Source organism: Dasypus novemcinctus, chromosome 3, assembly GCF_030445035.2.
Source record: "Dasypus novemcinctus isolate mDasNov1 chromosome 3, mDasNov1.1.hap2, whole genome shotgun sequence".
Lineage (NCBI taxonomy): Eukaryota > Metazoa > Chordata > Mammalia > Cingulata > Dasypodidae > Dasypus > Dasypus novemcinctus.
Window position 1 is genome coordinate 143,316,132 of NC_080675.1, and position 24,845 is coordinate 143,340,976.

Sequence of the window (24,845 nt, forward strand, 5' to 3'; positions counted from 1 at the left end):
TCACTACTCATTAGAAACAAAGGCAGCTCGCCCCTATGGAGTGCCCTCGGAGTCATACGCTGCAGCTCAACGCTTAGGTCCTTCATTCGTAAGTATTTGCTGAGCAGGAAGCAAGGCTCTGTCCTCACGGAGTTTACACTTTTGCTTACCGTATCTCACAACACCCCTGTGAGATAGGCAGGGCAGGGATTGGGATTATTTACATTTAACAGACAGAAATTGAGGATGGCGGTGGTGCTGGAGCATAGTTATGGAGCCTAGAATGTGTCAAGTGTTTTATATACTCGTGGCACCTAATCTTCACATCAACCCTACAGGGTCAGCGGGTCAGCACTGTTATCATCCCCATTTTACAGAGGGGGAAACTGAGGCTCAGAGAAATGATGCTGCTTGCTTCAGGTCACACAGCAAGGAAGTGGCCCAGCTCTTTTAACCTCCATCGAGGCCCCGGGACTTACCGAGCAGGGGAATATTCTAGTAATGGATGGTGCGAGGGCAGCTCAGTACTGTGAATGTGATTAACCCCACTGAACTGTGTGCCTGGGAGTGGCTGAGAGGGAAAGGTTATATGGCATATATGTTTCCACAACTGAAAAAAAGAAGAGGAATAAAGAGACAATGACAAATGCAACACATGATCCTGAACAGACTCTAATTATGGAGGAGAAAAGGCCCCGAAAGACTTTATTAAAACATGAAAAATTGGAAACGGACTTTGGCCCAGTGGTTAGGGCGTCCGTCTACCATATGGGAGGTCCGCGGTTCAGACCCCGGGCCTCCTTGACCCGTGTGGAGCTGGCCCATGCGCAGCGGTGATGCGCGCAAGGAGTGCCGTGCCACGCAGGGGTGTCCCCCGCGTGGGGGAGCCCCACACGCAAGGAGTGCACCCATAAGGAGAGCCGCCCAGCGCGAAGGAGGGAGCAGCCTGCCCAGGAATGGCGCCGCCCACACTTCCCGTGCCGCTGCCGACAACAGAAGCGGACAAAGAAACAAGACGCAGCAAAAAGACACAGAAAACAGACAACCGGAGGAGGGGAGGGGAGGGGAATTAAATAAATGAAAATAAATCTTTAAAAAATAAAATAAAAAATAAAACATGAAAAATTGGAATACATACCAAAAGCTTTATATCAAGTTAATGTTCTTGAACTTGGTAACTGTGCTTCAGGTGGTTACATAAGTGAATATCCTTGTTCTTAAGAAATGTACATGAGAGTATTATGTGTTCAAGGAACAAGATGTTGATGTATTCAACCTACTCTCAAATGTTTAGAAAATAGGTAGGTAGGTAGATAGAATGAGACAGCAAATGTGGCTAAATGTTAAAATTATATCTGGGTATCTGGGTGGGGTATTTTGGAATTCTGTCTGAATTTTGCATTATTTTTGCAAGTGTCCTGTAAGTTTGAAATTCTTTCAAAATAAAAAGTTTAAGGAAAAAAATAATAAAGCTACTTGCCTGGCTTAAATGAGATAATCCATGTCAGGATGTTCTAGAAGCTTGAAGCACTGTAAGGGCAGTGTTGGGTACTAGACTCAGTAGTGAACGCAGCGAAGCAGACTTGGCCCAATGGTTAGGGCGTCCGCCTACCACATGGGAGGTCTGCGGTTCAAACCCTGGGGAGCTGCGTAGAGCTGGCCCATGCGCAGTGCTGATGCGCGCAAGGAGTGCTGTGCCATACAGGGGTGTCCCCCGCATAGGGAAGCCCCACGTGCAAGGAGTGCGCCCCGTAAGGAGACCGCCCAGCGCGAAAGAAAGTGCAGCCTGCCCAGGAATGGCACCGTACACACGGAGAGCTGACACAAGATGACGCAACAAAAAGAAACACAGATTCCCGGTGCTGCTGATAAGGATAGAAGTGGTCACAGAAGCACACACAGCGAATGGACAGAGAGAGCAGACAACTGGGGGGCGGGGTGGGGGGGAAGGGGAAAGAAATAAATAAAAAATAAATCTTAAAAAAAAGTGAACACAGCGAGTATTTTAAAAAAAAGTGAACGCATTGAGTAGCACAAGTGATAATGATGATAAGCAGAGCCTCAGAGTCTTAGAGGCACATCTACCATGTGTTCCCCAGCATGGAACTATTAGGGGCCACTGCCTCTAGGGCCTAAAACTGATTTGCAATATATCTCACATTTCACTGTGCACTTGAATCACCTGAGTAGCTTTTCAAACAGGCAGCCCCTCGGGCTCCAGAGATTCTCTCTCAGTGGGCCTGGAGCAGGGCAGGGATCTCTCTCTGTTTTTAACTCCCAGGCTAGTGGTCAAGGCCACAGCTGCCCCGGGGCCTGGGGCATTATGGGACAAGCAGCAATGTGCCCAGGGACTCTTCCTCTGCACCTCGTGGCTGTTCCCGGGGGTCCCTGCAGTGGCTGCCCACCGCTGCCCACCGCTGCCCGCCCCTGCCCATCGCTGCCCATCACTGCCCACTGCTGCCCACCACTGCCCACCGCTGCCCACCGCTGCCCACCGCCATGACTGAGGGGCCCTGGTCTCCTCACTGCACCAGACAAGGTTTAGGAATCTCTAAACTTGAAGCTTTCCCACATTTTCTTTTATGCATCTTTCTGTGTCTAGGACCTGGACAAATTTTTTTGAGGTAATTTTTATTTTATTGAGGTATTCAGGTTTATTGAGGTATAATTTACATGCAGTGAAAGTCATTCCTTTTAGTGTATATTTCTTTGTGTTTTGACAAACACAGAGGTCCTATAACCACCACCAGACACACAGTATAGAGTGTGTTCATCACCTCTCAACATTCCCTCCTGCCTATTTGTAATCAACCCTTCCTCCCACCCCAGTCCCTGCCACCACTGATCTCAGTCCCGATAGTTTTGTCTTTTCCTGAATGTCATCCAAATGGCATTATATAGTATGTAGCCTTTTGCAGTCAAATGCTCTATTTTTAAAATTTTATTTTATTGTTTAATTTATTCTCCCCCTTCCCCTCCTCCCACCCTGCTGTTTTTGCAGTCTGTGTTGCCTTCCCTTCTCATTTTTTCTCCTCTAAGATTCACCAGGATTTGATCCTGGAGACCTCTGATGGGGAGAGAGTTTCCCTGTCAATTGTGCCACCTCAGTTCCTTAGGTAGCCTTTTGAATCTGGTCTTTTTTCACTCTGCCTAGTGCATTTGAGATTCATTCAGGTTGTGTGTCAGTAATGTGTTCTTTTTTATTGCTCAATAGTCTTCCATTGTATGGATGTACCACTGTTTATCTTCTTGGAGTAATTTAATTATTCCCATCTTTCATCCAGAAATGCTATCTGGAAAGAAATCCAATTTGATTAACACATAGATCTTTCTGTACTGGTTGCTTCAAAAGTTAAAGTAGACTCATTAATTCAGCATTTTTAAAAATTACCCACTATGTACCTCTACCGGGGCATGTAGTATAGATCTTGCAGGTCTCAGACAAGAACCACCGTGAGGGAGGAGGCCTGGGGGTGACTGGAGCGTCCCAGGCCCCTTCAGAAGGAGCAGCGCCCTGAGCAGCCAGATGATTCCTGATTTTTCAAGAAGAAAGAAACCCGGATTTTTATGGAAAGTATCCGTATGTGTATGTGTTTTTTTTTAATGTTGGCAACTAATTCAGAACATTTTTCATCACTGTTCTGGACCTCGAACCTGACATCTGTGGCCAGATTTTATCCTTGGCTCTCGCCCTCTGGCTGATGCTATGCAAGTGCGGGGAATGCAGACGAGGCAGGATTCTTGCCCCTGAGGAAATCATGTGCTAGTGGGAGGAACCAGACCAACAAGTACACTTGCTGGTAAGGACTCCAGAAGGGGGGTGAAAAGATAGTACCATACACACGGGCTGCCCCGGAAAATTGGGAAAGGCTTCCCAGATGAGGTGACCTTGAGGTGAGTCTTGACGAATGGGTAGGAGTTTGTCTACCACATGGAATGTGCCACCCAGAAGGAGCAGCATGGACAGTGTATGAAGGCACAGAAGTGCCTGTTTCCTGCAGAGCAGGGCAGGCCAGTGAGGATGGGTAGGCATTTGGTACACAATAGTTGCTTCATTAAAAGTTTCTTTCATTAATTGGAGCCTGAGATGTGTTTTCATACCAGGAAGTCCCCGCTGCCCCTGCGCTGTTTTGCTCTTCTAACGTACACCTCGGAAGGCCTGCCTGTCCACTGTCCTGGAAGCCTTGCTGTGCCCTTGGGTGGACACGTTGGGGCCTTCTCTCCAGCAGCTGCCTCCTTGCCCTTGGAAGCCCAGGGTTCTGAGACCCTCTGTCCCTCCCCGCCCAGACATGCTCAGAAGATATGAAGGTGCACAAGGGCCCTGCAAGTGAAATCGTCAAAGCCGAGCTCCCTGGGAAGGATGGAAAACCAAATTCACAAAAAGGCAAATAATGTGAAATAGAAGCAATCACCAGGGAGTTCAAATCGGGACGTGAAGACTTAAGGATGGAAGCACTAACGGGGGGGTTTAAGACTACTCCAGGCTCTCCTTCGTGTTCCGCAGCCGCCTCCGGCAGGAGGTGGGGTCTAGCACCGCGTGTGTTGTAGTGTGGACGGGTTGAGTTTTACCTCCCCTGTAGCCTCTGGGGAAGGAATGATACGGACAGAAAGGGGAAGCCTGGATGATGCAGGGCTCCCAGCCTGTGAGAGAGGAGAGGAGGTAGAAGACAGGGCCAGGCAGCCCCCGGGAAGTACTACCTTTAGAGCAGCTGCTCTCAGTGCTCAGGGACGGGCGCTTTTCCCACCACAGCGCCCGGAAGGGCTCGGATACACAGTTCTCCACGGAGAACTGGCAGATGGCCAATAAGCACATGAAAAGCCGCTCAGCAGCATTAGCCATTAGGGAAATGCCAATCAGGATCACAGTGCAGGACTAGTTCCAACCCAGTAGGGTATTATTTAAAAACAGAAGTTAGCAAGTGCTGGCGAGGATGTGGAGGAATGGGAACCCTTTTACATTTGTTTCTGGGAATGTGAAATGGTTCAGCCACTGAGAAAAAACGTTTTGGCAGTTCCTCAGCAGTTAAACATGGGATTACCATATTCTGCTCCTAAGTATTTCTTCAAAAGAATTGAAAACAGTTATTCAAACAGATACTTGTACACCAGTGTCACAGCAGCATTATTCACTGTAGCTCCAAGGTGAAAAAACTCATGTCCATCAACAAATGAATAGATAAACAAAATGTGGTATATGCCCACAATGGAATATTATTCAGCTATAAAAATGCAGTTTTGATACATGTACAACATGGATGAACCTTGACATCATGTTGAGTAAAATAATCTAGAAGCAAAATGGCAAATATTGTGTGATTGTACTTATTATGAAATACCTAGAATATGCAAATTAATGGAGACAGGAAGTAGATTACAGGTTATCAGGGGCTGGGTGTAGGGCTGGAAATGGGGAGTTATTGTTGAATTGGTACAGAGTTTCTCTTTGGGGTAATACTAAGTTTTGGTAATGCAGGGGTTCTTAACAAGGGGTCAGTGAGCTCAAACTGAAATTTAAGAAAACATTCTTGTGGGGATGTATTGGTACCAGTATGATAAATTTATTAACTAATACACAGTATAGTGTGGACTTTACGTAAAGGGTCCGTGGTTTTCACTTGACTGGCAAAGGAGTCCGTGGAACAAAAAGGTTAAGAACCCCTGTGGTAATGGATGGTGTATTAGTCAGGGTTCTCTAGGGAAACAGAATCAACAAGGGATATCTATCTGTCAATAGTAAGAGTCTCTCACGCAGCCGCGGGGATGCACAAGTCCAGGTTCCGCAGGCAGCCCGAAACCAGGGGCTCCAGGGAAAGTCCAGTGAAGGTTCTTGACGAGTTCTGGGAGATGATGGCTATCCAAAGATGAGCTGGGAAATTCTCTCTCAATGCTGGAATCACTTCCCCTTTTAAGGAGTTCAACTGGTTGGGTTGTCACTCATCGCTGATGGCAATCTCCCTGACTGATGTAATCAGCTATCTATGATTTACCACTGCAGTAAAGTCAATGGTGACTAAAGACCATAAATGCCCTTGTATGACAGTTAGTGCAGTGCTTGCTTGACCAAACAATTACCTGGCCCAGTTGATGCAATAGCCTAGCCATCACAGATGGTGATGATCGTAGCACAACATTGCAAATGTAATTAATACCACTGATTTATAAAGTAAAAAATAGTTTAAATGGGAAATTTTGTGTTATATAATGTTACCAAATAAAAATAATTTTTTAAAAATCTACAGGTGCCCCAGTCCATCATCAACAATTCCATTTCATCAGCTGGGGAGTAGTCCAGGTGTCAGTATTTACAAAAAATAAGAGCCCCCCCAGGTGAACTGAAGGTGCGGCAAGGGCTGAGAACCACTACCTTAGGAGTGGCAGGCAGGCTGCCCATCTTAAGGGGAAGTCATGTGTTTGAAGAGCAGTTGGGGGCCAAGTGTCATTCAGCCTCTCACAGTTACTGGGAGGCGGCAGGAGCGCGGCCCGAGCACAGGCTCATGAGCCAGGCTCCTAAGCTTCTGCCAGTCAGTTCATTTGTGTCAGCTCCTTCCAGCGGCACTGAAGCAGGGTTATTCGTGCTTAACTCCTTCAATTTTCTTTTACTTGTTTATTTGTTTTACTCTGTTGTGTTTGTTCATTATTATTTTTATCCTGTGCTGGTCTCATTTGGAGGATTCAGAGATGACTAGACATAGAATTCCCAAGGAGTTTAGGGGAGCCCTTGGACATGGGAAAAGCCAGAACCAGAGGGCAGGGCAGCTTATCCTAAATGCCCTGTGAGTGGTGTGACAGGACGTCAAGTGCAGGTGAGGTCCCCAAGAAGAAAGGGTGTGTGTCGGTGAGGGGGGGCAGGGAAGTTCATGGGGGGCTGTGGGGGTCCTGGGGCTGCTGGGAGAAATGGGGAGGATTCCAGGACACAGAGAGAGGGCAGGTGTCCCCCCTATTTGGGGGGCAGGTGTCCCCCCTGTTTGGGGGTTGGAAAGCGGAGGTAACCCCGTGCCCAGGAGAATGAGGGGAGTCTGGCCACAGCCTAATGCCTCAAGGGCAGAGAAGCGGTGATTCAGCAGGAGTTGCTGTACGGAGCTTGGTCTTTACCTGCAGGTGGGATGGGTGATGTGAGTAGCAGGTGTGCAGGTTGCAGGGGGCCCTGGATGGGCCGGGCTCAGCCCCGGCATGAGGGGATATCGGGGCGCTGGCCTGAAGTGGAAGGAGCGGGAGTTGCCCCATGATCCCTCACATGCAGCTGGGCCCTGCACATCATTCCCCTTCCAGGCCAACCTGGGAGTCTCCCCAGCCACACAGCTGCTCTGCACTGACGAGGTCAGAGATGAGAGGCCCAAAGCAGGAGAGCTTTGTACCCCATTCGTTCACTCATTCATTCATTCATTCCCCTGAGAATTATTCAGTAAGCCTCTGCTGCGTGAAAGGTCCTATACAAGGTACAGGTATTATAGATGTGGTCCCTGCTTTCCAGAAGCCTTTAGTCCAAGGGACATTAGGCCTCTTTATGCTATGCTTGCAAAACAAGGCCTGGGCTGGGCTGGAAATATGTGTTCTGGGGGCAGAGGGAGGGAAGGGTTGATCTGACTGGGAAATCTGGAAAGGCTTCCTGGAGGAAGTGACATTTGTACTTGGTCATTTGCTGAGCTGAGACTTACAGAGGCAGCCTCGACCCTCTCCACCTGCTTCCCCACCCCACAGATCCACCCAGGCCACAGGGATCGCCTCCGTCCTGCCCAAACATCCCAGCACCTCCCCTCCTCTGAGCCCTTCTGTCGCAGTCTGGCTGACTTGCTGAGAGTCTGGTGCGCCGGTCCAGGTGAGGCTCTGTACCAGGGGAGTTTACTCTTTCCTCCTTACCGATGTCTTTCCAAACTGGAAACGCAGCAGGGAGCCTTTTAGAAAGAGTGCGAACTCTTTCCCCCATCAGCGAAGTGCAGCAGCCGTGATGCTGGAGGAAAGGAGAAAGGCAAAGGAGGGCAGCTTACCTTCAGTGGTCCTTTGCGTGCATTAGTAATCATGATGACTGGCGCTCAGTGCTAGTTCTGCATTGACATAATGACCACACATTCACTGCCTTCGGTGGGCCAAGCACTTAGTGTGCATTTTATTCCCTTTCATTCTCACGTTGGCTACAGAGAGGCCCCATGGCCTAGCAGTTAAGCACACCACTTCTGAAACTAGGCAGCCTGTGTTTGAGCCCCTGCTCTGCCTCTTCTTCCCTTGGTGATCTTGGACAAGTTAATTAACCTCCGTGCCTCAGTTTCCCCCTCTCTAATAAGGGGAAGATGGTAGCATCTACCTCATTGGGCTGCCCTGAGGATTGAGTAGGTTATATTTGTGAAGTGCTTAGAACAGCGCCTGACGCACAGCCAGTGCAACACGCAAATACATTAAAACCTGCATTATCTACTTTATACACAAGGAAGCAGGAAGAACAAAATAGCTACGTGTAATAAGCACATAGCTATGTGCCAGGTAATGTTATAAGCATTTTACATGCATTTTGGGTTTGTTTAATCCCTACATCAGCCCGATGAGGAAGCCCCACTTTGACAGACAAGTGGGACGCTGAGAAGTAAAACGACTCGTCCATGGCCAGATCCGGTGTGTGGGAGAGAGAAGTTTCTCACCCAGCCCACACACCCACCTCCAGAGTCTGCCATTTCCCCTGCTTCGGGGGCCACCCGCTCCCGCCACTCGTTCCCTGAGCCTTCCCTGTTGGCCTCTGGGAGCAAGGCACCCTCACACGGAAGGCAGCCTTCTGGGAGGAAACCCTCGAGTACACTGTGTGATGAGCAGGCGGGAGAGCCGGGGAGAGGGAGGATGAGGATGTGGGAGGGGATGCCGGGTCTGCTGGGACAGCTGCGCCTCACCCCCTGCAGGCAGGGAGGAAGGAATTGTATGGGGCTGCAGAGCTCCTATGCCCTAAGCCCATCTTGGTAAAGAAGAGCACGATGGTCACACCAGCAAGGAGGTCTGGGTGAGCTGCAGGCTTAGGCTGGGGAGTGCTAAGTGGGTCTTGGGGTTTTCTAAAGAGGAGTGACAAGCTGGGCTTCTCCACATAGAAATTTCTGGAAAAGCATTTAGGTCAGAAACATGGGAGGATGACTGGATTGACGCCATGCAGGGCTGCCGTGTACAGTTGTGCAAGTCGTGCCCTGTGCAAGGGCACCTGGTAGAGGGGCAAGTGGGGTGAAATCCACCCCCCAAGCTGTGGGCCCTGGCATGGAGCTGGGCCTGCCCAGAGAAAGAGGCATCTCCTCCTCTTCCCACAAAAGCACCCAGTGTTCCCGACTGAAGGGGGTGAGTAGAGAGACTTTACCTACAGAGGTGAGTCTGCGGAGACTAGACAGTGCCTGGGGTTGGCCCTTGAGGAACCACAGCTTTGATTTTCAGAGTGACCCAGAAACCCCGAAGCAGAGCTAAGCGCTGAGCAGCTACCAGGGCTTTATAACGTGGCTCTGAAATTGACAGGGCACCAGCAGAGGGTCGGTGACCAGAGTGCCCAGCTCTGCGGGCACCAGATCATGAGGATCTGGATGAGGATGTGGGAGATGCTAATTAACCCTGTGACCCCAGCTCGCTGTGGAGGCCAGGAGGTTGGGCCCTGGAATCAGGGGTGTATGTGTGTGTGTGTGTGTTGGATCTAAGTGGACAGCATGGGGAGAGGCACTTCAGGAGAAGGAGAACTTCAGGAGCCGGGAACCCAAAGGGACAGCAGGTGCGTGCCCGGCCGGAGGCACTGCCTTCCCGGCAGAGTAGCCTGATGACCGTGTTTGGTCACCCAGCTTTGCCGTTTTGTTGGAAGGGAAAACGAAGGGTGCTGGTGTTTGCTGAATGCACCCCAGGCTCTGTGCCAGATGCTTTACACATATTACCTCATTTTAATCTCCACCCTCTTCCTCATGGTTTCTGTAATAATGACAGCATTCAGTGGGATCAAGAAAAAAGGGGGAGAAATCTTTCAAGGCTTAGCAGGGTTGCTGGCCCCGGCATGTGTGGGGTGGTTGAGCAGGAACAGGCACACCTGTGGGGTGATGATCGCTTTTGCCCCCCAGTGGTCACCATTATCCCCCTGAGCTGGGCAACTATGCTAGGAATCTGCATCAGCCCACCCCAGGGCACTCTGGTGAGGGATGAGAAAAAAGCTGGAAAGGAAATCGAGAGGCCTTGGGTTCGTCGCCCTCTGGTAGCAGCCAGCCAGCTGGGCTGGGCGGGGCTGATGGGCTATCTGGGCCGCCTTGCATTCTCTAGGCTCTTGGCTGTGGGGGAAAGGCCCTGAGACAGAAGTCCTGGAGACAGATCATGGGCAGTGTCACAAGTTTAAGACGGTTCGTACCTGGTCCCTGTTCTTCAGCTGCGATGCTTTTAACTGGCAATAACAACAAAACGCCAACCAAGAGTGGCTTAAACTGTAGGCGTATTCATGGTGTACTTAACAGGATGTCAAGAGGGAGGAAGTGCTCAGGTTGGTTTTGTGGCTGAAGCATTAAGCCTTTTTCTGTCCTGCTGGTCTACCTCCTTATGTTGGCCTTTTGATCTTGGGCTTGGCACCTCATGGGCACAAGATGGCTGCCCTAACCCCTGGCTGTACATCCTTAACTGCAAACAAAGGCAGGAAGGAGAGAATCAGCCAATCAGCTAAGAAAGAGCCCCTCGATCATATGTCTTTTCTTTTATGAGCAAGAAAAAAATGTTTCTCACGAGCCCTGCAGCAAACACCTTCTTGTGTCTCATTGGCCAGAACTGGGTCATGGGGTCTTTCCTAAGTGTGAGGGATGCCGGGACAGCGAGTATCCTGCCTTTTCAGGCTGCGTAGTGGAGATGGGTGAGGTGAAAGTAGAAATAGGTGGTATGTATGCAATCGACAGCATCTACCACATCTCCCTTCTCCACGCGCTTGCCCCCTGCAACCAGGAAACACTCTAACGGCAGAGGCAAGGAGCAGTTCTGAAGGCGTGCTTGACTCTTCCTCCTCCCCAGTAAATCTGATGGCTTCCCCCGAAATTAGCTGTTGATGTCTGTTGTATGCAGAGCACTCTGAGGGAGCTTGAGGATAGAAACCGTCCTGAGAAGTAGGTTGTTATGCCCAATTGTTACAGATGAAAACACAAGTGCCAAAACATTGATTAACTTGTCCAAAGTGGGTCAGGTACACTCTGTCCGGTCCAGGGAGGTCAGTCTGAGTCAGTAACTTAGACTTGCGATGTAAAGGCTGAGAGTCGTGGGTAATTTGGCCTCTGCATGAAGATTCCAACAGATTCATCTTTCAGAGCTCCTCCCCTGCTGGCTCTTTTCCAGAACGGCACCTGGAGATATAGATGGGGCCTGGGGACCTCAGGCGTGGGGAAGGGGCCTCGGCTCTATGCTGGTCCTCAGACGTGTCCCGGCCGATGTCCCCCGGGGCATGCCTGTTCTGTCCCGTCCCAGACACTCTGTGGGCATCTGGAGTCTGCAGCTGGCAAACTTGTCCATTTACCCTTGGCCATGAAGCCAGAGCCCATCTCCAGCTGGACATTGCTGGCCTTGCAGATCACTCCACATGTCACTGCTGGCTTTGTCCCAGGCCCAAATGGCTCCCCACAGCCTCCTGTGTGGTTGCCTTGCCCCTCACCATGGCAGCTTCATGCTGGCTGTGCCTCCCAGACCCTCCTCCGGCCTCCTCAGGGGTGTGCGGGGACTGCTGGGTTCTCTCCATCGGCCAAGAGCTGGGGGAGGCTTGGAGCGCACGCCAGGCCCCCGCTGTCTGGCCCTGCCCCCCGCTGTCTTCATCTGCGGGACTACCGCTTATTTGGCGCTAGGCCATCCTGAAGTGCGTTCTCTCTCCTTCCAGAATCCCAAGCAGGAAGCTGTACAGAAACCCCTCTGCCCTCGGCACCACTCTCACCCTACCCAGTACATTCCCTCCTAAGGTTTTGGCCCCAAGCAGGGGAAGTGAGGACACACATCTGGACACCGGCTTCCCTTCTCGTTCCCCCAGATCTTCAGGCTGCAAGAGGCAGGCGTTCCCTTCTTCTGTGTCTAACCAGGGCCCCTCTATGGTCACATCAACCAGGCCACACTCTTCATTTGCTTGCCAGGGGAGACAGGAGTTTAGAAAAATCTTTCTCTCTCAATCAGTCTGACTTTTAAGACTCATGTGTTGCTGCAAAATCCTATTTTGGATCTCAGAACCTGATTTTCTTTTTTAGATTCCTGCTTTAACATTCCTAACTCTCGAGGTAAATGAATTCCCTTCAGAAGAACAGAGGGTAGGAACTAGGAAACGCAGGAGTAAAGCATGCTGATAGATACTTTTAAAATAAAAATGATCTTCTTTACACTTCCCTCTCTCCTCTTGCCCACTTTGCCTCTCTCGGCTCAGAGGCCAGCTTGCTCCCGCCTCTGCCCCTGCCACCACCAGCTCCTGTTTAAATCGTCCGGGGGAGGAGCCGATTGGTTTAGCCAGGCACCACCGAGTGGGTCACTCTTACTGGGCAGGGCTGTGGAGCCGAGCCCCGAGCAGGCTGTGGATTGGCTGCCCACGAGGCAGGGGCCCAGCCCCGGGGGGCTGGTGGGACACAACACGGCCCCCTAGAGAGGGGCCGCATCCCTTGTGAGTGTGGGGCGGCAGAGGCTGGGATAAGGAAGCTGCTGGCCGAAGAGCCAGGAAGACTCCCCTCTTCCTGCCGGGTCCTAAATTAACTACTAGGTTCTTTTCACCAGGCAGCAAGTGAAAGGCGGAGAAGAGCAGGAGACAGACACCACACAGAAGCTTTTTCAAACAATAATCCTTTATTTCCTCAGTTACATTAAATGTAATCAGAAAGTTCCTGCTCTAGTTTCTAGACCCTGAGCTTATGAGGCCCTTTGAATTGTTTCCAGAGTCCAGGAGGAAAGGGTGACTCCGTTATGCACACAAACACACAATACACACACATTTGGGGGAACAGGGTGACAAAGAGTTTTTTTGACTATATATATATATTTTTTAATATATATTTTTTATTCATTTTTGAAAGATACATGAATCACACAAAATGTTACATTAAAAATATTAGAGATTCCCATATACCCCCTTCCCACAACCCCCCACTCCTCCCACATGAACAACTTCTTTCATTAGTGTGGTACATTCATTGTATTTGATGAGTACATTTTGGAGTATGCTATGCAGCATGGATTATAGTTTACGTAGTAGTTTATACTCTCCCCAAGTCCATTCAGTGGTTATGGCAGGATATATAATGTCCTGCATCTGGCCCTGCAATGTCATTCAGGACAACTCCAAGTCCTGAAAATGCCCTCATATCACACCTCCTTTTCCCTCTCCCTGAATTCAACAATTACTGGGCCACTGTCTCCACATCAATAGTATAATTTCTTCCATTGCTAGAGTCACAATAACTATATAGTAGAATACTAGTAAGTCCACTCTAATTCATATTTTATTCCTCTATCCTGAGGACCCTGGGATGGCGATGTCCAATCCACCTCTCAATTGAGAGGGGGCTTCAGTCCCACATGGCTGATGGATGGGACTCTCGTGCCCATAGCTGTAGACTCCCTTGGATCCCTGGTGTGGTGGTTGACCATTCTCACCTCCCCATCAACTGACCTGGGTAAGTTGTAGGTACTACAGTACTGCTGAGGCTCAGGGCCCAGCTGGCACATGGACAGCCCAGAGATTCAAGTCTCCTGAGCAGACACCAAGGCCAGCGCCAACCACAGGATCAATAAAAAGGACAGAAGAGGCATGTGTAGAGAAGTCACATCTGAGCCCAACTCCGTCACATTCAGGAGCACAAATTCCAAAGTAGGGCCCACTGGCAAGACACCAAACTCCAGAGCCATCTGTCATGACCGTAGGACCTGGGTGTCTCGATAGCCTTCAGGAGCACCACTACCTGGGGTTGTATCTACTTTGGCTGTCTCTGAGATCCTGCTGAGATGTGCATAAGCGTGACCCCTCTGATGACCTTCTGACTCATTTTGAAGTCTTTAGCCATATAAACTCATTTCTCTTTACCATTTCCCCCTTTTAGTCAAGGTCTTCTGGTTGCAGCACCAGCCATGCTTAGTAGTAATCCCTCGGCGCCAGGGAGGCTTATCCCCAACTGCCCTCTTTTATATACAAGATAATTAATAGTAATGTGAAGATTTGTGGCTTTTCCCTTCTCACTTGGGCATTGAGAGATTGGCTTCCTCTATGCTCTAAACATAGATACTACAGCTGACCATTCTCCCCTTCTATGCCTGCCCTGGTTGTAACTTAGATATTAATAAATTACCTCCTAGGAAGGGGGAGGCCCAATCTTTGTGACCACATTCCCCCAAGGACAGTTCACCTTGTTCTACATTATCAGGTGCCAGAGCCCAAGGCATGGTCTTATGATCCCCTAGCTACAGGGACCAATGCAGGACCCCAGGGCCAGAGGAGAGGCAGCAGACTTCTCTGAGGAGGCCCGTGGGACTGTTCCTGTGGCCCCATTCCCAGCAAGCACACTTGGCATGTTATTTTAGGAGAGTCGTTGACAGGAAACCCTCTCAACCAAACCTAGGTCTGCATTGCAAATGCTGGGAGCCCTACGGTGCCCTGGAATCCCAGAGGGGAAGGAGACTTACATGGCAGGAGCATCCACCGTGTGTCAGGAGCTGGGCTAGACCTGAACATGTGGTCCCAGATCAGCCTGAGAGACAGGCCAGGGAGAGGGCCTCAGAGGTGAGGCATCTTGGTGGCGGCAGCTGTGCCTGGTGTTTCCGCCCGCTCAGCCTTCTGTGAAACATTTTTAACCAGGGGGCCAGAAGGAGGGTATGAGGAGTAGAAATGAGTGGAAAGAGAACCAGAAGTCCTGGGCCGAATTCCACCAGCCCTTACTGAGCCCTTAGTGTATGCACGATCTTGTGCGTGGTAGTCTAGGAATACAGAATACAGCTCTTGAGAATGTGAGGTCCAGCTCTTTTTGGGGCTCACTGCATCTTAGGGTGGTTGTCAAGGGCAAATGAGATCACCTAAAGTACTTTTTAGTATACAAATTGCTTTACATGGTGTTTTGTTTTGATTTTTTGAGGTACCAGGGCCAGGGATTGAACCCAGGACCTTGTATGTGGGAAGCCAGTGCTCAACCACTGAGCCACATTGACTCCCCTGAGTTGGTTTTTTCATTTGTTTGCTTGTGGTTTGTTTTTTGTTTTTTAGGAAGCACCAGGAACTGAACCTGGGGCCTCCCGTGTGGGAAGCAGACACTCAACTGCTTGAACCACATCCACTCCCTTTACATAGTGTTTCAGTTTGCTAAAAGCTGCCCGAAGCAAAATACCAGAATTGGTTGGCTTTTACAAGGCTTTTACAATGGGTGGTTACTGACTTGCACACATACAGTTCTGAGGCCGTGAAGGTGCCCAAATCAAAGCCGCAGCAAGCAGTCATTTTCTCTCCCAAGACCAAAGACGGCAGCTGGTGATCCTGGTCTCCTCTCTCACCTGGCAAAGCACGTGGTGGCATCCGCTGGGGCTCTCCTTCCCTCAGACTTCCTTGCCTTCAGCTTCCTGCTTTGTGACTTTCTCTCTTCTTCTATGTTCCGCTGATTTCAGCTTCCAGCTTCTGGGGCTTTCTCTCTTAGCTTCTGGGGGTTTCTTTCTGTGCTCCTGTGATTTTCTCTCCATATTCATCCAGAAAGAGGATTAAGACTCCTACTTAAGTAACCTAATCAAAAGGCCCTTAACTGAGTAATCTCATCAAAAGGTCCCTCTACAGTGGGTTCACACCCACAGAAATGGATTAGCTTGAAGGACTTGATTTTCTGGGGTTCACCCAGCTTTGAACTGTCACACATAGTAATATTTGTATAACAGTTCACAGTCCACAAAGTACTTTCACAATGTGTCTTTATTTCATTCGATCCTCAAAACTCTCCTTGGAAAGAATATATGAATTATATCCATTGGGCAAATGAGAACTTGAGACTCCGAGAGGCAAAGGGACTTGTGGAAGGTGACAGAGCTAGGAATGACCTGGCCAGGATTCAAACCTTGGGCTCCAGATGGCCCAGTGCTCCTCACACTATGGCTCAGAGACTAATGCCTGGTTCTGGACCAGCAGTATCAGCATCACCTGGCAACTTGTTAGAAATGCATATTCTTAGGAGTCAGAAACTCTGGGTACAAGCCAAAGTTTGAGGAGCACTGAAGTAGAGCAGTATTTCTCAGCTTAGACAAAACTACCTGAGGGGGGGAGGGGGCAGCCTGGAATTCTGCAACTTTGCATTTCTTATGCACTCCCACGTGATCCAGGGCTGTAGGTCCCCAGGCTGAGCTTTGAATAGCAAAATTCCTAAGCAGGAACCACCTGAGTAGCTCCTTAAAATGTAGGATCCCAGGCCACTCCCTGAGTGTGATTCCTAGGCCTCCAGTAAGGACTTGAAACCTGCATTTCCACACACAACTCAGGTGCTTCTGAGGCAGGTGACCTGGGGTTCACAGCCTGAGGATCCTTCCTCTGGAGCTGGAGTTTGCAGGCGGTCCAGCCAAGCCTCATTCTCCAAGGTTTCCCCTTCCACTCCCAACCCGTCCTGAATTGCCACCTGATCTCCTTCCAGACTGTGGCTAAAGAGGGTGCGAGCGGGCGGCCATCCCTGAGCCAGTGGGGCCCTCTGTGCCTCGGAATAGGTAAGAGTCTGGCATAGGCCAGGCTCAGGGGCTGCAAACAGTTGGGCCTGCGTTCAGATCCACCTCCCCAACCCCGCCTTGGCAGAGGAATGCAGAACGCAGCGCTGGGGTGAAGGTTGGGTGCTTCCCCGAGTGGGGCTTGGGGGAGGGAGGCGGCTCTGCCACTACCTGCCTCAGGCATCCCACCTGGTCTGCCTGCAGGAGCACCACACCCTATACCCCAGGGCTTGCCTTGTGAACCCGGAGTCAAGTGACTGCGCTGTGTGACCTCGGACAAGTCCCTTCCCTTCCCTGGGCCTTGATCTGTGAAATGAGAAACTGGATTCTAGTAGCCTCACAGCTCCAAGTGCTGTGGCTCCATGAAAGCCTTGCTGTGTCAGGGCCACCTGGAAGATAAGGTTGCCCGGGGGGAGGGGGGGCAGGCGGACATTTCCTTCTCTAGGCTTTCCGCCCAGGCAGGATGTCACTGATTGGGCATCTGGCCCTGTGGGCAGGGGATGTAATCAGGGAGCACAGAGGGGGCTTTTGGAGATATGGGGGGCGGGGCAGTCATCTGGCCTCAATACCCTTTGTAGGACAGCGAGTTACCGGCTGAGCCAGCTGGACTGCGGGTGTCTGGCATCCCAGGCCAAGGGTCTCGCCCTGTGCCGGCGCTTCCCAAACTGGGTTCCGTGCAGCCCCGGGGTTCCTCAGCGAAATCCCAGGGCTTACTGGCACTCCCAGCTTCCTTCTCAAATGCACATGGCTTTGATTTTGCCTGACGTACATTTTCGAGTTCTAAGTAATATTTTATTTAGAGAAAGGTTTGTCCTGCTATAAAGAAGGGGACCCCGGTGCCTTTATTTGACAGAGGAAACTGAAACTTAGCGTCCCCAGGGAAGCACCACCCAGGCTGGCTGGAGTCTCAGGACCCCGGGCTGAGTCCTCCTGCTCCCTCCCGTCTGGAAATGTGCCCGTGTCCTTCCTGTGGGCCTGCCTGGGCTCAGGAAAGCAGAGCTGCTCGGTGGTCGAGGGGGTCCCGGCAACCTGACACCGCTCCCGGTCCCGCAGTGTCAGTGTCGTGGGCGAGCAACCCCGAGGTACTGGTGACAGGACTCCTCCCGGGCGGGGGGTGGCACCATTTGCGAAGCCCCTTCCCCCTGTGTTGTCACATCCGCCCTCGGCTGGGCTCCAGGACGCAGGAGCGGCTGACGACCTATTTCACAGAAGAGGACACAGAGCCTGCAGGAGGAAGGGGCTGTGTCCCAGGTCCCACAGCTGGTGGCCCACACGAGACTTAACCCCCCAGGCTTTCTCTGAAGGCACCTGGCCAGGGAGTGGCTCTCCCATAGATCCCAGGGAACAGCCTCCCAAGAACACGTGCCCAGCAGCCACCAGAGCAGATCTGAGAGGTGTCCTGGTGTCCCCAGCTGGCCCGCTCTCCCCGGGGTGCTTCCTCTTGGCTCTTTCATGCAGGTGCAGCCATGGGTGCTCCCACCCCGTTCCCCCCCCCCCCCACCGAGCCAGAGGCAAGGAAAAAAGTATGTTCCAGTTAAAGGACCGCATCATCATCTAGAAAACCTGCCTGCTGGCCACGGGAAATCATTTTCAGGATCCGAGGACAGGATAGTTTGCGTCCATGTGGAGTATGCAGAGGGATTATCTCAGAGGAGCAGGCCAGCCTCCGTTTCTTGAGAGGCTACAGGGGCCATTCAGACATGAAGGGATTAGTTCTTCCTTCCCCGTCCTCCCCCTCTCAGGGCCCGTGAGTCGGGATGGCCCTGGGCCTGGGGAGAAGCCCCCAGGGAGAAGCCCCCAGGGAGCAGGCCGGGCAGCTGTGGGTGCAGCCAGAGCCCAGGCCCTCTCCATTCCTCATCCCAACCCTCAGCCCCGTGCAACCCAGCCTGCTGCTCCTCTGGGCAGAGCCTGGCCACCTCGAGTAAACACTTGATTCTTTGAGACAGGAATCTTCCCTTTTAGGAGAGGGGGAGGATAGAACTAGTGTTTGGCAAATACCCACCTTACCAGACCCTTTGCATTTGGTCCCTTCATAGCATTTAGTGAGCTGGGTAATAGTATTGCAGGTAAGGAAATAGATGCTCAGAGAGGCTGAGTAACTAGTCTAAGGTCACACAGCTAACAAGTAGCAGAGCCAAGATAGAAAGCTTTGGATTCTGACTCCCAAAACCCTGCTTATCATGCAGTTTCTTAAAACTTTATGTAGTGCCCTGAATTATATGGAGCAAGTGGGGAGAGAAAACAGTTGGGGTGGAGAGTCTGAAGGAAGAAGAGGTGGATATTATATTGGAAAGAATAATAGGCTAAGAGTCAGACGTTCTTGACTGAAATCATGGCTCTTCTGCTTTTAAACCTTGTGACTTTGGGCAACTCTCCTAACTTCTCAGAGCCTCAAATTAGTCACATGTTTATTTTATTTTATTATTATTTTTTTAGGGGGTACCAGGGATTGAACCAGGGCCTCGTGCATGTAAAGCAGGCGCTCAACCACTGAGCTCAACATCTGTTCCGCAGCTTTATATTTTAAATGGGACTGTAGTATCTGCTCAGCTCTGCCCACTGCATAGTTGGGGGGTTGGGCGAGGTGGTGTCTGGGAGGGTCCGTGGCTGTGGGTGGCTCTGTCGGAAGCAAGGGGCAGGCGCTGGACTCCGACACCTTGGTGACAAGGAGCATGGAGGAGCAGGGTCCCTGTGCCTGGCAGGAAGAACACAGCAGGGGAAGGGCTAACAGGGAGAGGGGGAGGATGAACCTCTCAACCTGTAAACAAAACTCAGGACCCAGGAGCAGCTGCGTCCGAGGAGCCAGTAGATCGCGCCCGCCGTGGCTGTTGTCCTCCCACCACGCTGAGGGCTTATTCCCCCAGAGTCACGGTGGCTGGGCCTGGGGACGAGGTGGAGGGTGTGCAAGGGCCAGGGGACCCGGGTGGTCTGGTACCTTACGATCTAATAGCTGGAGAGGGAAAGCGCACATAACTACGCTTCACGTACCTGGCCGGCCATGAAGCAGCTCTACGGGACGGCCTGTGAGGAGACGGAACTTTCCAGGTGACGGCCATCGTCACTCAGCGTCACCGCAACCCGGCCAGGGAGGCATGGCGACCCCTGTTTTAGGGAGGAGGGTGCCTGGCAAGGGTGGCGGGAACAGAATTCCTGCCCCTGGCCCTCTGATTCCAAAGCTTGTATTTTCGCTCAACATAATGGCTTTATAGCAAACAAAAGAACTTTCAGGTTTGGGGGCTTGACAATCATCTAGTTCCATCCATTGCTCCATGATGTCCTTGACCAGAAGTCCTCCACCTGAATCTTGAATTCCCCAGGGCCTGGGAGATCACTGTCTATCAAGGCAAATTCCCTTTTCACCTCAGGCAGCTCTCACCACTGAGGAAGTCCTTACCTTCAGGGCACGCAAAACGTCTTGTGCTCAGCAGTCCTGAAAGGCTCAGAGTGTATGCCCCTTCTCACTGGACCCACCCAGCAGGGAGAGCCACTGGGATCTGAGCAGGGTGTAGGGGACAAAGAGCAAAAGGACAGATTTTCAGGCCACCTCTTGCTGCCCCCCCCATCTTCCTTTGAGGTCTGGGCAGCTCCTCCCGTCCCAGGCCTCGGCCCCCTGCCTCTGGCAGAGCTGGGAGGAGTCTTCTCTGATCCCTGCCTGCACGTCCTGCAGCTGACCGCAGCATGAAGTCAGCCCCTTAGGAACGGAGGGCAAAAGCTCAGGCCTCCAGGCTGCAGATCCCGGCTCTGGCTGCAATGTGCGCTGGCACCTGACCAGGGCCTCGTTCCCCCTCCGAGCAGCCCCCCGCTTCGGCCAGCCCAGCCCTCCGGGTCCCCAGCCCTGCCGGGCCCGCTCCCTCTGTGCAGCTGTTCTCTCTGCCCTCTCTTCTCGCCAACCACAGTCAAGTGATTAATCATGGGATGTCTTTAATCTCAATCCAATTAAAGCCTTTAGAGCTGACTCCGAAAGTTCCCGGGGGATACAGGAGTGACTTCCATGAAGCCACCAGGCAACATTTTATAACATGGCAGTCTTGGTCTCTTCAAATAAGCAAATGCCATTTTCAAAAAATAGATGATGAGTGTGTTCTAGGTTAAAGAAGGCAAAAGAGATCACATCCGAATGCGACACATGAACCTTTGATTGGATCCGGGTTCAAAAAGAAAAGAGCTGTAGACCAGCAGAGGCAGCGGCTGGAGGCGTAGCCTGTGCCTATCTCCCACCTGCCCCAGGGCTCTTCCCCCCTTTCCCCTCCACCTCTTCCTCATCCTCTTCCCACCTGCTCCACGGTGGCCTGAGGCCTGCGGTTTTTGGCTTTCACCCCCACCAGTGACCAAAGACTTGACTCAAAGTCCAGCTCCCCAGGGCATTGCTCTTTGCAGACACTGGTGTCGTTAAAGGTGGATTAAATATCACTCTTATCATCTGGCTACTTATGCATGGAAAGGAAGTTGGCGGTATCATCGGAAGGAAAGAATCATTTAAGAAGACGCACAAGGAAAATGGTGCATGTACAAACATCTCAGAAGGAAATTGTCCAGAGAGAACCATCACTTTGGCTGGACCCACTACTACCGTCTTTAAAGCCTTTACTGTGATCACTGACACACTGGAAGAGGACCTCAGCAGCTCTGTGACTAATAGCACAGCTGCCAGTAGATCCCCAGTCACCCTGAGGCTGGTGGCCCCTGCTAGGAAAGGTGGTTGCAAGACCAAGGAAACATGAGAGTGCATGGGTGCAGGTCCAGGTGGCACAGGATACGCTCCCCAACTCAGCTGAACAGACCATCACCTTGGCTGGCATTCCACAGTCCATCACTGAGTGTGTCTCAGTGTGAGATCTGTGTGGTCATGTTGGAGACTCTCTGCCCGCCCCCTCCAAGGGCATGGTCATCCCACATTGGCCCAAGTTGTCCAGTTCTCCAGTCATCTTTGCAGGCGGTCTGGCCTATACCATTCAAGGACAGTAGGCCATTCCACAACCAGATTTGACCAAGCTGCACCAGTTGACGATGCAACAGTCTTATCTTCCAATGACATAATGGCAACACTGGACTCAGTGCAGGTTTAGATGTATCTGCTCAGGCTACTTTTCATGAACTTACCATTCCAAATGATTTAATTGGCTGCATAGTCAGGCATCAAGACACCAAAGTCAATGAGATCATCATATGTCTGGGGTGCAGATCAAAATTGGAAACCCAGTGGAAGGATCTACTGGTAGGCAGGTTGCCATCACTGGATCTGCTGCCAGCATTAGCCTGACTCGATATCTTACCAATGCCAGGCTTTCCTCAGAGACAGGTGGCATGGGAAGCAAATCCATCCGTCATCCCTTTCTGCTGTTTGCCCCCACCCAAAACCCATCTGTGTAGTTTCTGAACAGTAAGCAATTTTCAGGTTTTAAATAGTTCATAAATTTTCAGTTTCTATACACTTTATCATCCACTCATGATTTTTTAATTAAAGCCTTTTAATTCCTTTTTCTGTTCAGCTATTAATGCTGAGATCCATATTTAGTTTTGTAAGTATCTCCCTGTTTTGTTTGTGTATGTGCGTGTGGTTTTTTTGTTTTGTCTTTGTTTTTCACTCATGAATTTGTTTTGTTTGTCATGGAAATGTGAGAGTAGAATATTAACACATTTCAGTTTAGTTCTGTACTGTCAGGAACTTTTCAAAAAAAATTAAAAGATGAACTGGAAATTAAAAAAAAAAAATACCTGTAAAAGACATTTTGGAGAAATGCAACTATGGACTGGTATTAGATAATATCAAGGAATTGTTCAGTTTCTTAGATATGATCGTGGTGATGTGTTTATATAGGAAATTGTCCTCTTTCATCAGGAAGGTTCAGGGTCATGATATTTGCAACTCTCTTTCAAATGATTCTGCCAGAGAAAAGAGAAAGGAATACACACACACATAGAAAGAGAGAATGCAAATATACAAAATATTACCACTTGTTAATCTAAGTAGCAGACAGTCATTTCACCATTCTTTCAACTTTTTTTGTAGGTTGAAATATTTCATAATAAAAAGTTGGAGAAAACTCTTGCATTCCTCAAAAACTATGTTGTGGACCCCAAGAGCTAAAGGACAGGTTCAACTCGACCCTGAGCTTGCTAACTGTCTGAGCTTCGTCCAAGCCTCTGCCTCCCCATAATGCAGAATAGGGTTATTTACAGATATTCTACCTCCTGGAAGCTTGCAAGGACTGACGAATGTGTGCCAGTGCCTGGAGCTTTGTCACTGTCCTCCTCCCTGAAGTTCACCCTGATCCCTGCCCTCCTTCCCTGACCTCTTGTTCCTGTAGAACTGACTGGCTATATGGTCCACTCGTCACTAAGTTCCAGTTGGCTTGCTTTACTGTAACCTTCTCAGGCCTTGGTTTCATCGCCTCCATTAGCTTGTAAGAGACATTAGAGCAGGGCCTGGGTCTGATGCTTTCCAGGCACAGCTCCTTGGGCCACATGAGAGCAGCAATGCTATCTTTCCTTGAATAGGATCTTACACATACCTTATCTCATTTGGATTCTTAAAACAATCACATAAAATTAAAAACAATAATTCTCATTTTAGAGATGGGGCAACTGATGCTCAGAGAGGCAAAGTGCCTTTCCCAAGGCTAGTGGGAGTCAGAAAGGGAAGTGGCACCCAGGACTACAGGCTCTTGTTTCAGTGCTCTGCCTCTGCACTGTCACAAACCCTCACTCATGGGTTAGTGTTGGGTGCAGCTGAAGGCCCAGTGATGCGGAGCCATTGATCGGCAAGGCCTCCTGGCCTCCCTCCCCCTGGCCCTTCCAAAGGTCCTGCAGACAGAACGTTCATCAAGATCCAGTCTCAACCCACCAGTCAACACGGAGAGGCTGGCCCTGGGCTCACTGAGAAAACCCTTGCAAAGAACCTCTCCAATCTTCCCAGTTAGCAGGCCCGAGCCCTACATTGTTCTAGGGCCTGCCCAGGCCCATCCCAGGAGGAATGCTTACTGGAGAACATGCCTGCTGAGTGCAGATCCCAAGCCCAAGAGCTGTGGTGCCTGAAAGAATGCAACTTCTGGTTCAGTAGTGCTAATCGGGCTGTGGGGGCAACCACGGGATGTGTGAACGGCCATTCAGGAATGCAGGACTTCTGGGAAGAGATGGACTAGAAAGACGCAAGGCTCTCTTCTCTCCCTGAAAAATAACTAGAGGACAGGTAGAAATGGACTGGGGAAAAAAAGTCTTCTAGGGTTTAGGATACCAGGGAAAGGCTAGACACCACCCAGAAGAGAGAGGGACAGAAGAAAAGAATCACGACAGCAAAACTGAGTTAAAAGCCGTGGCTGCTACTGCCAGAGCCCTCCCCACACTAAAGACACTTTTGCATCCTCAGGCCTCCAGGCTGGCAGCAACTACAGACAAAGGGAGCCCCAGGGATTCCCCTCCCCAGGGATCCACCTTGCCAGGACTCAAAACTCTGGTCTCCTGTGTCCCACTAGCCCTTCCAGGCTGGGAGAGGCCATGCCATAGTTTGTTCTGAGAGACAGCATGGGACTAACGAGATCCAACCCTCTCTACTGACCGGGACTGATTGTTGAGAACGCACCTCCATAGAAAAGGATGTGAAGGGGACTCAGCCTAAGGCTAATTTAGCTTTTGACCCACAGATTTGGTCTGCTATGTCCCATGAGCCCTTCCAGGCTGGGTGGGCCATGCCTGTGTTTGCTTGGGGGGCCAGCTCGAGAATAAGAGATCCCAGACTGTTTGTTGAGGATGCAGAGGGGAGTGGAATTATTTCCTACCCAGGAAAAGGGAGGAGGCTGCCTGCAAAGGCTGGAGAACTATCTCTGAGAAAGTTTGAATTGCAAGGCTCTTAGCCTCCGAGCAGGATCCTCTGTCACACTTATCCGGTCCATGTCACAGCAAACACACTCAGACCAGGCATTGAACTGAGAGGACTGCCAAAGCACACCATCTTCTGGCAGATGAAAGAAGTACATGTAAGGAAATTAAAAGTAAATAGAGGATTTTTCCAGCCTTTATAGCACTCCTCAACAAGACCCTAGGAAGTGGGTCTGCAACCCATTACTGGGTCCAGGGCCTGGTTTTGAGCAACTGCAGGGACAATCCTAAAGACCCAGAACAGATTGAACCAAGAATCAAAGAACAGCAGTAACACGCAGACTCCAGACACTAAATCCCTATGAAAGAAAGAGAAATTGGGCATCAGAGTAAACTCACCATCCTAA

The 24,845-nt window shown here is 50.6% G+C and overlaps 1 protein-coding gene and 1 pseudogene across 5 annotated transcripts in view; both read left to right on the plus strand.

The window, feature by feature from the left end:
- Window positions 1-24,845, plus strand: part of CORO2B (coronin 2B) — a 170,046-nt gene that overhangs the window by 54,042 nt on the left and 91,159 nt on the right. The gene's annotated exons all lie outside the window — the stretch shown is intronic.
- Window positions 19,622-22,081, plus strand: LOC139438212 (poly(rC)-binding protein 2 pseudogene; annotated as a pseudogene).